Genomic DNA, 12,989 nt, shown 5'->3' with positions numbered 1-12,989 from the left:
TTCACAGAAATCCCAGCACAGTGGCTGTGATACTCTGACGTAAAGAGACTTAAGCATAAGCCTCTTTGCAGTCGAGTTGTGAGAATTCAGCTTTGTTACAATTTGGCTGCCCTCTCCTTGCTTTAAAGCTGAACTAATGAGAGTTAAGCGTTTGCCCCCTTACAGAAGGTTCTCAGAGAGGAGACAAGCCAGTCAGGGTGCAGGGTAGCAACGATGAGCCATACAACTTTCCTCTAGTTCCTAAATGCTTCCTCCTCCTTTGCCCCACTACCATGATCCCAATTCTACCTTACTTATCTGGCTAAACCAGAGGATGTACACTGGTACAGATAGGAACTGGAAACACAGGGAATCCTGGGCGGATGATCCCTTCAGGACAAGTGGTGAGAGTGGCGATACCTGGAGAGTGGAGGGAAAGTGGGGTAGAAAGGGGGAACCGATTACAAGGATCTACATGTGACCTCCTCCCTGGAGGATGGACAACAGAAAAGTAGGTGAAGGGAGATGTAGGGCAGGGCAAGATATGACAAAATAATAATTTATAAGTTATCAAGGGTTGATGAGGGAGGGGGAGTGGGGAGGGAGAGGGGGAAGTGAGGAGCTCATGTCAAGGGCTCAAGTAGAAAGCAAATGTTTTGAGAATCATTAGGGTAACAAATGTACAAATGTGCTTGACACGTGGATGGATGGATGGATGGATGGAGTGTATGAGCCCCCAATAAAAATGATTTTTTTTTAAGTTAAGTGTTTGGAAACCCAAATGGTGAAGGGAAAGTTCAATACATGCCCCCTGAGAAGGTTGGCATGCCCACTTCCTCGCCATCGCCCAGCCTGGAGGTGATCCAGGCAGAGGGGCTTCCCAGGCTCCGCAGTCTGGAAGGTGCCTGGGGTCGGCTTACCACTGATGCAACCCCTTGGAGGGCGCTGCACACTCTCAGCCCGTCTGCCGGGCTAGAAAGGATTAAGGTACCATCAGCAGAAATCAAAGACAGAGGGCACAGGAGCCTTGTAAAACCCAGCCCCCATCTGCACTGCCCGCCGGTAACTCCAGGCTCGCTCCAGCTGCAGGAATGGTTCCGTTGGCTTCCCGATTTCCGCAAAGGTGGTTTGAGGCATCCTGTGCAGGAGGACTGCATAGAACAGAGACCGATGACCACCGAGAAAACAGCAAGTTAGGAAGATTAGAAACCACCAACAAGCACCTGGGGAAGCAGAACCAGTAGATTCCTGCTAGATAGTGGAGCGGCTTAGGTCAGGCCAAATAATAGAACAAGTGAAAAATGAAGATTGAAAGCGATCTCTTTGGCCAAAAGGAAAGAACACTGAAGGTAAAGTAACATTTTTGTTAAAGTCTGTAATAGCTTCAAGTTTATAGAACAGAAGGGGCCATCTTACCCAGGTCACCGCATGGCACGTACTCCTGGTACCCGTGTAAGGCTAAGGTCATTCTGCTTCCTTCGTTTTCCTTTCTGTCTTCTTGCTATGTCCATTCTCAATCCCATCTCTTCGCAGGCACGGGCACTTGCTCTCAATATATTTACATCTTGATCACTCCTATCATCTTTCATACATCTAGTTAGTTTTATGTCTGTTTACTGGGCTGTATAAATCTCATTTATACCAAGCTTCTGCCTGCTGCACATGTAAATGCATGTCCCACACTTTATCTCCACATCCCGCGGTGAGGCCCCTCGGTGATGATCTGTGGCTTTTGTTAATACAGCTAACACTGCCATGACACATGCCTCTGCTGCTGAGGATATTTCTTCTTGCCAAACTCTACCCCAAAGTGTCTCTGCATATTGAAATATCTCTATCGTGGAATTTTCTTGCTATGAGTTTCAAACTGTGTAAGAGTTTGCTGGGATATCCTAGACATTAATTCCTCATTGGTTGTAGACTTTGAAAATAGAAGTTGCAGTCTGTCTCTGGTAAATGAAACATGTGGATGGTAACTTTTTTGAATAAGAATGGTGTGGTAGTTACATAATCTGGTGTAGTTTGAGGATTAAGAGTGCAGGGGTGGAGTCTAGCCTGTCAATCAGGCTAGAGCCAATGAGTCTCTGTGTGGGCATGGCCTTCTCCTGAGGATTCCGAGGACTCCTGTAATAACTGCTTGGAGGTGGGAGAAACTCTCTCTCTGTTGACATCCCTGTAGAGAAGACACATGGAGAGGCTGATGGAGCCTGACTTCTGGAGCCGGAGAAGCCAAATGGAGACCTCTGCCAATGCTGAGATGCTTACACCACCACTGGATCCACAAGACGTCTCACCCACTGACCTGTGATCTTCCTGCACTGGTGTCGTTGCATGTGTTTCATGAGTCTGGAGAGGACTTTATAGATTGGTATCGGATAAATAGGCTAATATTGAACTTATGGACTTGATCTGGACTGGGTTGGGATGTTTTCTCCATATATATAAATGCTCTTTTATATAAAACTCTTTCTTATACACATGTGAGTGTCCGTGAATTGATTTCTCTAGTCTCCCCAGACCAACACAAATAGTGTTGTTAATGAAATCTGCCCTCAAACTAGGTTCACAAAGATATTCTCTTGCATTTTCTTCCATAAGTTAATATTTTACCATGTACTGAAGTCCTTCATCAGCAGAACTCAACATAAAGAATTGGAGATTCATTCCATCTTCCAAGAGACAATTCTGTCCCACCCATATCCAAGAAGGTGGATGACAGCTAATGGTTTTTCTAAAAGAAGACAAATATCTGGATGTTTCCTGTGTAACAGAGCCTTCTATGAAAAACCTGGTCAAAACTAATGAAAACATACATCCCGTGAGCTGTCAGCTTGTGACCTCTGTCGTATTTTGACCCGACTTTCACCACTATGGACTCTAGGTGTTGCTGCAAGGAGCAGCTATTGTTTACACTGCTTTGCATTTTAGCTATCCATTTCATCTACTTTACCTATAATTAACTTGTTTCCAGTACTTTCCATTTGACATAAAAGGTTAACATGTGTCATTGATCAAATTATGTCCTCCAACAATGTGTTGACTTGGGTAGGCCATGACACTATTGTGGACGTCGTATAGCAAATAATGTTGGGTCTATTTGCTCAGTCTATTAGAGCATAAGAAAAATAAAAATAAATTTAAAAAATTTTAAAGGACAGCAAATATCAAGAGATACACCTTCTGGATATACATGTCAGTAGCAGCACTATGACTGAGAAAGAATTTTGGGACCCAAAAGATAGGATAACTGAACATGGCCTAACCGAATATGGCCCTACTTCATTACACAAGAACCACTTGCAGACATGAAGGGACCTGAGGAGGCCCTGCCATCAGCAGCAGCAAGTATACATTCTCAGTGATGGTAACATATCCTAATTAGATCCTTAGAATTCCCAACTGAATATGAATCCACAATGTTAAAAAAAATTACCAATCACACAAGATGGTGAAACTCAGAAGAAAAATAAAAGAATAATTAATGAAGAATCTTAGATACCAAAGGTTTTCAAACACTAAACTTATCAGATAATTATTAAATTATAGAACATTTATTCATTTTAAAATCTTGAATAACCAGATATGAAGGGTTTAATAATAGCCTAAAAGGCATGCAGATAGCCTAGAAGAGACATGTACCCAGAAATACACCATCTACCCAATTTACACGAAAGGATAACCTTCCTAATGCCGCGACCCTTTAACACACTTCCTCATGTTGTGGTGACCCCAACTATAAAATTATTTTCGTTGCTACTTCATAACTATAGTTTTGCTACTATTATGAATGATCATGTAAATATCAGATATGCAGTATATATTTTCATTGTTACAAATTGAACATCACTAAAGCATAGTGATTAATCACAAAAACAATATGTAATTGTATATTGTGAAATATTTATTTTCAATTACAAACAAATGAAATTTTGTCTTGAAGCATGGTGTAGCATGAGTAACAGTCTTAATATAACAACATCAAACTACATTGCTACATTTTGCGACAGTATGCGTAAAAAGCCAACGTCTGGGTTCCTAAAACCATCAGAAATATGTGTTTTCCCATGGTCTTAGGCAACCCTTGTGAAAGGGTCATTCGACCCCGAAAGGGGTCATGACTCACAGATTGAGAACCACTGACATAGACTATTCCACAATGCAGAAAGGGACAGCAAGCACCCAAACTCACTGTCTGAAGTGAGCATAACCCTGCTACCCAAACCAGGCACAGATCCCACAGAGGCAGAAAGCTACAGAGCAATCTCCTTCCTGGACATCGATGCAAACCCTCTCAGCAAAATTGTGGCCAATAGAATTCAACAACATATCAAAAATCTAACTCACCCTGATCAAGTGGGATTCGTACCAAAGATGCAAGGAGAGTTCAGCGTTAGAAAAGTAATCAAGTTCTTTTATCAGGGACCTGCCAACATGGGCTGAGTTCGCACCAAGACCATGACAAAGGTGACCTGAGTCATCATTGGAAAATACTGCACAAGCCTGGGCAGTGACATGCACACTAACAAATGCGTGTGCAAGGAGATCGCCATTATTCCAAGCAAAAAGTTCCACAACAAGATGGCAGACTATGTCACACACACAGTACCTCTATCAAGCTGCAGGAAACGCAGAGAAAAGAGAGACAATTACGTTCCAGAGTTCTCAGCCCTGGATCAGGAAATCATGGTGGATCCAGACACTAAGGAAAAGTTGAAGCTTTGGGACATGAGCAATCTGTCCAACTTGCAGGTCGCTCAGCCCACAGTTGGAGGGAATTTCAAAACACCACGTGGAGCCGTCTCAATCTTTTCCATAATGTTCTAATATTTTCAATAAACCTACAATACCAAAAAGAGAAAGAAAAAATTCTACCACATAAACAAGACAAAGAATAAGAACCATATCATTAGATGCAGACAAAAATATTTGACAATATCTAATACTCATTTCTGATTTTAAAAATTCAACAAAATAGGAATAATCTCATGAAAAGGTGCACAGTTCACCAAATTTGACATTCAAATGGCTAACAAGCACATGAAATGATGCCCACAATCACTAGCCAACCAGCAGAAGGTAATCAAAATCCTCACCTTACACCGACAACAGTAGGCCAATTCAAAAAGGAAAAAGAAAACAACAAGGACTGGAAAAGATGTGGAGAAACTGGAACTCTTTTACACAGCTGCTGGACTTGTCAACATCCACAACAATCATGAAAAGCAATATGGCACTCCCTAAAACATCTTGGAATAGAAATGCAATACTGCTGCTGGGTATATACCCCAAAGAAGAGACAGCACATGAAGAAGACATAGGCTCCCCCACGTTCATCACAGTACAGCTTACAAGAGCAAGAAGCTGGAAACGGTCTAAATGTCTATCAGTAGAAGAATGGATAAAGAACCTCTGCTATGTACACACAATGGAATCATATGCATCCTTACAAGACAATGTTGAAACTGCAAAACACCTTATGACGTGGATGGACTTGGAAACCGTCCTGAGTGAAGTTCATCACAATCACAAAAGGGCAATCGCTACTATCAGGATAAACACCAAGAGAAAAGCAGGCATCTGTTCTCAGGTCATGCTGTCTTCTAATCCTGTCTCCCAAACAATGAAGCAGCATGCCTGCCTAATGCTCTTGATCACCCCTTATTTGTACATCTCAATAACCACTTCTACAGAGAGGCCTCTCCTCAGCTGGGGTCAGATTTTCGTGTTAGGGGGCAGAGGGAGAAGACCAATAAGTTCCTGCTATATAGCTTTGGTCCCTAATCATCCCAAATTAATAGACACTCCTACAAAGGTAGCCAGAGAATCTGAATGGAAATTCAAGTCCAGAGATGTCAGGGGACATATCTGTCTTGGAGAAAGTGATTTCACTCCTGTTGGTGGGTAAACCAGAAGAAGCAAGTTGCCACTGAGAAAAATACTTAACATTGATCATTTAGACAACCAGTGGGAAAATATGCCCACTACTATGTTCTTAATCAGGCATTTTGACCTGGTTTCTATCTAGTCTTTGGTGACCCAAACCTAGTGCTTTAGACAACAGGGAATTTAGACTCTGTCCTCTTGACTTGCACAATATTCTTCATAGGCCACATCATGGCGATCCAATTTGAAAACCCCATTAAGAGAACTGGACTTTACCTTAAACACACCTGTAGCACATTAAAAGAACTGAACTACTCCCTTGGGCTTAAAGCTGACATGCCCTAGTGCAGGGGTTGGCAAACTTTTGAGATGGAAGAGCCCATCATTTCCCTCACAATTTAAAAATTATTTGAGTGCCATACATATATAAATATTATGTTAAGGTTTTAGTTCAATGAATGTGTTAAATAGCAGAATATGCACAACTGACGCCCAAATTAGTGAACAAAAAACAGAGCAGGAAAAACTGTATGACAGGAAGAATAGAATGAGAAAGCCTTGTAGATATTTCATCAGGCTGTCATGAAGAAATTATTTTAAAGAATAGAGAGACCAGAGGCATTAGCTTTTCAAAGATTGTCAAGCTATATATATAAATATACATACACATATACATATGTGCACATATCTCAAATGAATAGAAATTAAAGAAAAATGGTAGAAACACGATGAAAGATACAACAAACAAAATATGCAAACTGACTATTTTCAACAGCTGATAACAGAGTTTGACTAAATTATTTTCATTGCTGCTTCATAACTGTAATTTTGCTACTGTTATGAATTGGGCTACCCATGTGAAAGGGTCGTTCGACCCCAGAGGGGTAAAGACCCACAGGTTGAGACCCACTGCTGCTCTAGAGAAATAAAACCAGGACACTTATGATTTTATATATATGAGGATAGGTTTATACAGCGAGAAAGAATATAACAGCTAATTAGTCCACACAGCAGTACAAAGTGTTCAGTTCAACTCCCTTCCGTGGAACAGTTAATATACTGGGAGTCCTTCAACTCACGTGGGCTGCAGAGTCCACCCACCGGCATCAGGATGGGTCACCAACAGTCAGTAGCTCAGAAGATTAGCAAAGCAGGCCCAGAGGGGATATCAAATGCAAGCACTGCAAGGCGAAGGACTCCACTAGCCTCAGGCTCAAGCGATATAGGCACCAGCAGTTTGGAGAAGCAGGTCTCGAAGGAGCCTCAAGCACACTCCATCACCAGGGAGCAAGAAAGAGGGGAGCAGACCTTGCAGAGCCATTTCTCTCTCTGCCCTGCAATCAAACTGCAACCTGATTAATCCCACATGTTCCTATGGCCAGGTTGGCACAATCAACCTACCCATCACTAGATAATCAAGCCTTCTGATTATCAGACTGATAATCAAGCTTTCTATTTAAAGGGTCTGAAAAGATTGCAGAAGAGTGTGCGACAAAAAAGGCCTGATTTGTGGCAGATGGGGACTGGTTTTGCCACCACGACAATGCACCTGCTCAGAGCCATCTCGGTGCACCAGTTTGGGGAAGAAGCAGCATGCCTTTCGTGCTCCATGCACTTTACTCACCTGACCTCACTCCATGCATCTTCTTTTTGTTTCCGCGAATGAAGCGGGACATGAACGGACAGCAATGCGGCAATCGATGTAGAGGAGGTGAAGAAAAAAAACGGGGGAGGTGATCCCAACCATCCAATCAGATGAGTTTGAAATATGTTTCCAAGAATGAAATCTCAGATTTGACAAATGTATTAAGTGTAATGGAGAGTCCTTTGAAAGTGATGTTAGTTCTGTAGATAGATAGATAGATAGATAGATAGATAGATAGATAGATAGATAGATAGATAGATAGATAGATAGATAGATAGTAAGTATATAGCTTTGAGGGAGGGAAAATCTGTTTTTCTAGTGGGGTGTTACCCCCTTGTACTCTTCACCAACATCAAGATTAGAATGCATCTATTCCATTGTATTCTTTATTGTTCACTGTCTAGTTTTCGCATGTAATGAGCAATTAAAAACACTGTGACTTGGATCAGGTACACTTAGTCCTGAAAGTGACATCTTTGTTCTTCAGCATTTTGAAGAAGTTTGGGTGGCACATATACCCAGTGCAGTACGCCTGCTACTTCCAGGGGCTTTGACTGTGAATCCAAGAAAAAGCGAGTCCTTGCCAGCTTCAGTCTTTGCTCTGGTTACCACGCTGTTGCTTATTGGTTCCGGTCTAAGGTTCTTCTTTTCTTTATGTTGAAGACTGCTTTGTCAGCAAGTGCTTCAAGCCTTTTCCCTTTCAGCAAGCACGGCGTGTCACCTGCACAAGGAAGGTTGTCAGCGAGCCTTCCTCCGATCCTAGTCCCACATTCTCCTCCGTGGAGTCGTTTCTTAAATTCTTTGCTCACCACACAGTTGAGTGATTATGGTAAAAGGATATAACCCAGATGCACACTTTTCTTGATTTTAAACTACACTAAAAAAAAAGCTCACTGCTATCAAGTGAATTCTGATCATAACAACCCTACAGGACAGGATAAACTGCCCTTGGGGGTTTCTGAGGCTGTAACTCTTTACAGGAGTAGAAAGCCTCATCTTTCTCTCGCCTAAACTTCATCATACTCCTTTGTTCAGTTTGAATGACCTCTTATTGTTGCTGCTGTTTTAAGGACCTCTTGTTCTTCATACAGGTTCCATAAGAGTGTAATTCATTGTTCTGGGGTTCACATTCTTTGAAATGTTATGACCCACACAATCGATTACCTTTGTGTAGTCAATAAAGCACAAGTAACCACCTTTCGAGTATTCTCTTTTTTCAGGCAAGACCTATCTGACATAAAAAAAAACTATTACCTATCATTCCACATCCCTGTCTAAATCCAGCTTGGAGTTCAAAGTCTATGTACAGCTGAAACTAATTATAAATCATCTTCAACTAAAGACTACTTGCGTGTGATATTAATATTAATCCATCATTTCCATGTTGTTAGATCACCTTTCTTTGGAAAGGGCACATACATGCAAAAACCCTAAACAGCACATCAACACAAGCCCAGAAGGACATAAAAACAAGCACACTCCCTCAATGCAAGAACACTTTGTTCTATTAAACTGTCATTCCAGGATGCTCACCTTCCCAACATGATGGCTGAAGACAAATTGGTGCATAAGCAAATGTGGTGAATAAAGCTAATGGTGCCTGGCTATCAAAAGATACTCTGGGGTCTTAAAGGCTTGAAGGGAAGCAAGCGGCCATCTAGCTCAGAAGCAACAAAGCCCACATGGAAGCAAAGCAGCCTGTGTGATCACGAGGTGTAGAAGGGATCAGGGATAAAAGAACAAATAATCATATCATTGTGAATGAGGGGGAGTGCAGATTGGGGACCCAAAGCCCATCTGTAGGCAACTGGACATCCCTTCACAGAAGGGTTGGGGGGAGGAAATGAGCCAGTCAGGGTGCAGTGTAGCAACAATAAAACATACTACTGTCCTCTAGTTTTTAAATGCTTCCCTTCCCCCCGCCCACTATCAATGTCCCAATTCTACCTTACAAACCCGCTAGACCAGAGGATGTACGCTGGTATAGATAGGAACTGGAAACACAGGGAATCCAGGACAGATGATCCGTTCAGGACTAGTGCTGAGAGTGATGATACCGGAAGGGTGGAGGGAAGGTGGGATAGAAAGGGGAAACTAATTCCAATCATCTACATATGGCCATCTCCCTGGGGAACAGACAACAAAAAAGTTGTAACTGGTGGGGGTGCCAGCCCCGGACCACTAATCACAGGTTCAATTAGCACAATTGTATGGCTGATTTATTATATATATATAATAAAGTCATAGGGAGCAAGAGAGATAGAAAAGAGAGTTAAATAATGGAGTCAGACACATTTCATAGTAACAGCCCCGCTTGGTGGTCCACGTGGAGAGAGGGGGAAGGGAAGGAGGGAAAATGGAAAGGGAAAAGGGGAGTGAGGATGGGAGAGGAGAGGGGAAACCTAAGAGAGGTCAAGAGAGCGAGCTCTATTGCTAACCAAGGCCTATATACCTTTGGGGGACGTGCAAGCCCACTAATTACAGGTAAAGACATCCGTCACAGGAAGGGGTTGCACTATAGGTTATACAGCAATGAGAGGGGGACAATCTAGGGACATACATGCAATAGGAAGAGGAGGGATTGGGGTATACATGTGACAAGATGGGCGGGTCCTAGAGTCAGGATGGCAGCTGGATCTCCATAGGAACTATTATCAGTAGGGTGTGAACCCCACCACAGGAACCAAATGACTGCAGACCTGTTCATTGTCCTTAACAGCAGGGAACAGGGCCCACTGCAGTCTGGCAACTGATCACCCTCAGGGAGGATGCCTGCAAGCTTCTGACCTCCCACCACAAAAAGTGGGTGAAAGTAAACTGTCGGACAGTGTAAGACATGACAATAATAATTTACAAATTACCAATGGTTTGTGAGGGTGGGTGGTGGCGGGGAGAGAGAGGGAAAATTAGGAGCTGAAACTGAGGACAACAAATGTATAAATGTGCTTGACACAATGGATGTGTATGTGGATTGTGCTAAGAATTGTATGAGCCCCCAATAAAATGATTTAAAAACAAAAAAGAAAATTAAAAAGCCACCTAAAAAAAAAACACAAAGACAATCATACATCTTGAGCAAGTGTGAGTTCATACCAGGAATAAAAAATCATTTTACCCTATAAAATCTAGGATTATTAGTAAGTATTTATCATACAGACTAAAAGAGAAAAATCATTTACATAATTATTTGAGTAACTGTAGAAAAATACATAATGAAATCTGGAAATACACATGCAGTCTGGCTGCTCCTCCCCCACCAAAAAAGGAAAACTGTTTTCACTGTTGAGTCAATTTTGACTTACCAAACCATACACAAAAGATAACTTGCTTACTTTGATAAATACATCTATTAAAGACCAAGAACAAATATCTTTTTTTTTTTAACACTGTCGCAGAGTATCTTCCAATCACCAGCTACTGAGCAAACTGTGAACGAAATGGGTCTCTGACAGGCTTGTTTTCCCTCCCGTCTCCGAAGCTGGCAGAATACTAGCTATTCTCCAGATGCGATCCTGGGAGGTCAAGAACAAATATCTTAACGATGAAAATGTTTCCTTTTGGCTGCACAACTCCATGATACGATCGCCGAAGACAAACGGGTGCATAAGCAAATGTGGCGAAGAAAGCTGATGGTGCCCGGCTATCGAAAGAGATAAGTGTCTGGAGTCTTAAAGGCTTGAAGGTGAACAAGCGGCCATCTAGCTCAGAAGCAATAAAGCCCACATAGAAGAAGCACACCAGCCGGTGCGATCACAAGGTGCCAAAGGGACCAGGTGTAAGGCATCATGCAACAAAAAAAAAAGATATGCATATGTGTGCGTGTATATACCATAGAGTGTGTGTGTGTGTGTGTGTATACCATAGTGAATGAAGAGGGCAGTGCTGAGTGGAGACCCGAGGCCCAAGTGTTGACCACTGGAGATCCCCTCATAGAGGGGTTTAGGAGAGGAGATGGGTCAGTCAGGGTGCGATGTAGTACCGATGAAGAACACAGCTTTCCCCCAGATCCTGGATGCTTCCTCCCCCCAACTATCATGATCCGAATTCTACCTTGCAGGGCTAGATAGGGCAGAGGTTGTACACTGGTGCATATGGGAGCTGGAGGCACAGGGAATCCAGGGGGGATGATGCCTTCAGGACCAGGGGTGTGAGGGGTGATGCTGGGAGGGTGGAGGGTGAGTGGGTTGGAAAGGGGGAACTGATTACAAGGATCCACATGTGACCTCCTCCCTGGGAAATGGACAGCAGAGAAGCGGGGGAAGGGAGACTCCGGATAGGGCAAGATATGACAAAATAACAATCTGTGGATTATCAAGGGCTCATGAGGGAGGGGGGAGCGGGGAGGGAGGGGAAAAAAAAGAGGACCTGATGCAGAGGGCTTAAGTGGAGAGCAAATGCTTTGAGAGTGATTAGGGCAAAGAATGTACAGATGTGCTTTATACAATTGATGTATGTGTATGTGTGGATTGTAATAAGAGTTGTATGAGCCCCTAATAAAATGTAAACAAAGAAAGAAAATGTTTCCTTTAATGCAGCAGTTCTCAACCTATGAGTCTCTTTGGGGTTGAATGACCCTTTCACAGGGGTCACCCGATTCATAACAGTAGCAAAATTACATTCATGAAATAGCAATGAAAAATAATTTTATGGTTGGGGGTCACAACATGAGGAACTGTATTGTATTAAAGGGTCGCAACATTTGGAAGGCTGAGAACCACTGCTTTAAAGTTAAGAACATGAAAAAGCTTTATTTACTGCTTCAATCCATATCTGTACTGGAGACGTCAGTACATAAAGGGACCACTTTATGATCTCAGGCTAAGGATAAATCCAAAGTGAAAAGTGCTACCTTTTTAAAAAAATCGTTTTATTGGGGGCTCATACAATTCTTATCACAATCCATACATACATCAATCGAATAAAGCACCCTTATACATTTGTTGCCCTCATCATTCTCAAAACATTTGCCTTCTACTTGAGCCCTTAATATCTGTTGCTCATTTTCCCCCACCTCGTGAACCCTTCATCATTCATATATTATTATTTTGTCATATATTACACTGTCTGACATCTCCCCCTGCCCTCTTTTCTGCTGTCCCTCTCCCAGGGATGAGGCTATGTGTAGATTCCTATAGTCAATTTCTCCTTTGTACCCCACATTCTCTCCACCCTCCAGGCATCACCGCTCTCATCACTGGTTCTGTCCTGGATTCTGTTTCCAGTTGCTATCTGTACCAATGTACATCCTCTGGTCTAGCCAGATTTGCAAGATAGTATTGGGATCATGATAGTGGGAGGGGGGGAGGAAGTATTTAAGAACTAGAGGAAAGTTAGATGTTTCATCGTTACTACCCTGCACCCTGCCTGGTTCATCTCCTCCCCACAACCCCTCAGCAAGGGGTGTCCGGTTGGCTACCTCTGGGCTTTGAGTCTCCACAAAAGTGCTACCCTTAAAACATAATGTTTAGGGGAGGGAGGGGGA

At 42.6% G+C, this 12,989-nt stretch overlaps 1 non-coding gene and 1 pseudogene across 1 annotated transcript; one reads left to right on the top strand and one right to left on the bottom strand.

Moving 5' to 3' along the window:
- The first annotated feature begins 4,410 nt into the window (after positions 1 to 4,410).
- LOC142446087 (small ribosomal subunit protein eS17-like) lies at positions 4,411 to 4,803 on the top strand (annotated as a pseudogene).
- A 6,088-nt stretch (positions 4,804 to 10,891) lies between these two features.
- LOC142447682 (small nucleolar RNA SNORA7) lies at positions 10,892 to 11,029 on the bottom strand. Its single transcript, XR_012784343.1, has one exon. It is a non-coding gene; the product is annotated as a small nucleolar RNA SNORA7 (small nucleolar RNA).
- Positions 11,030 to 12,989: the final 1,960 nt, after the last annotated feature.

This window comes from Tenrec ecaudatus, chromosome 4 (assembly GCF_050624435.1).
Source record: "Tenrec ecaudatus isolate mTenEca1 chromosome 4, mTenEca1.hap1, whole genome shotgun sequence".
Classification (NCBI taxonomy): Eukaryota; Metazoa; Chordata; class Mammalia; order Afrosoricida; family Tenrecidae; genus Tenrec; species Tenrec ecaudatus.
This window is presented reverse-complemented; position numbering and strand designations above follow the sequence as displayed.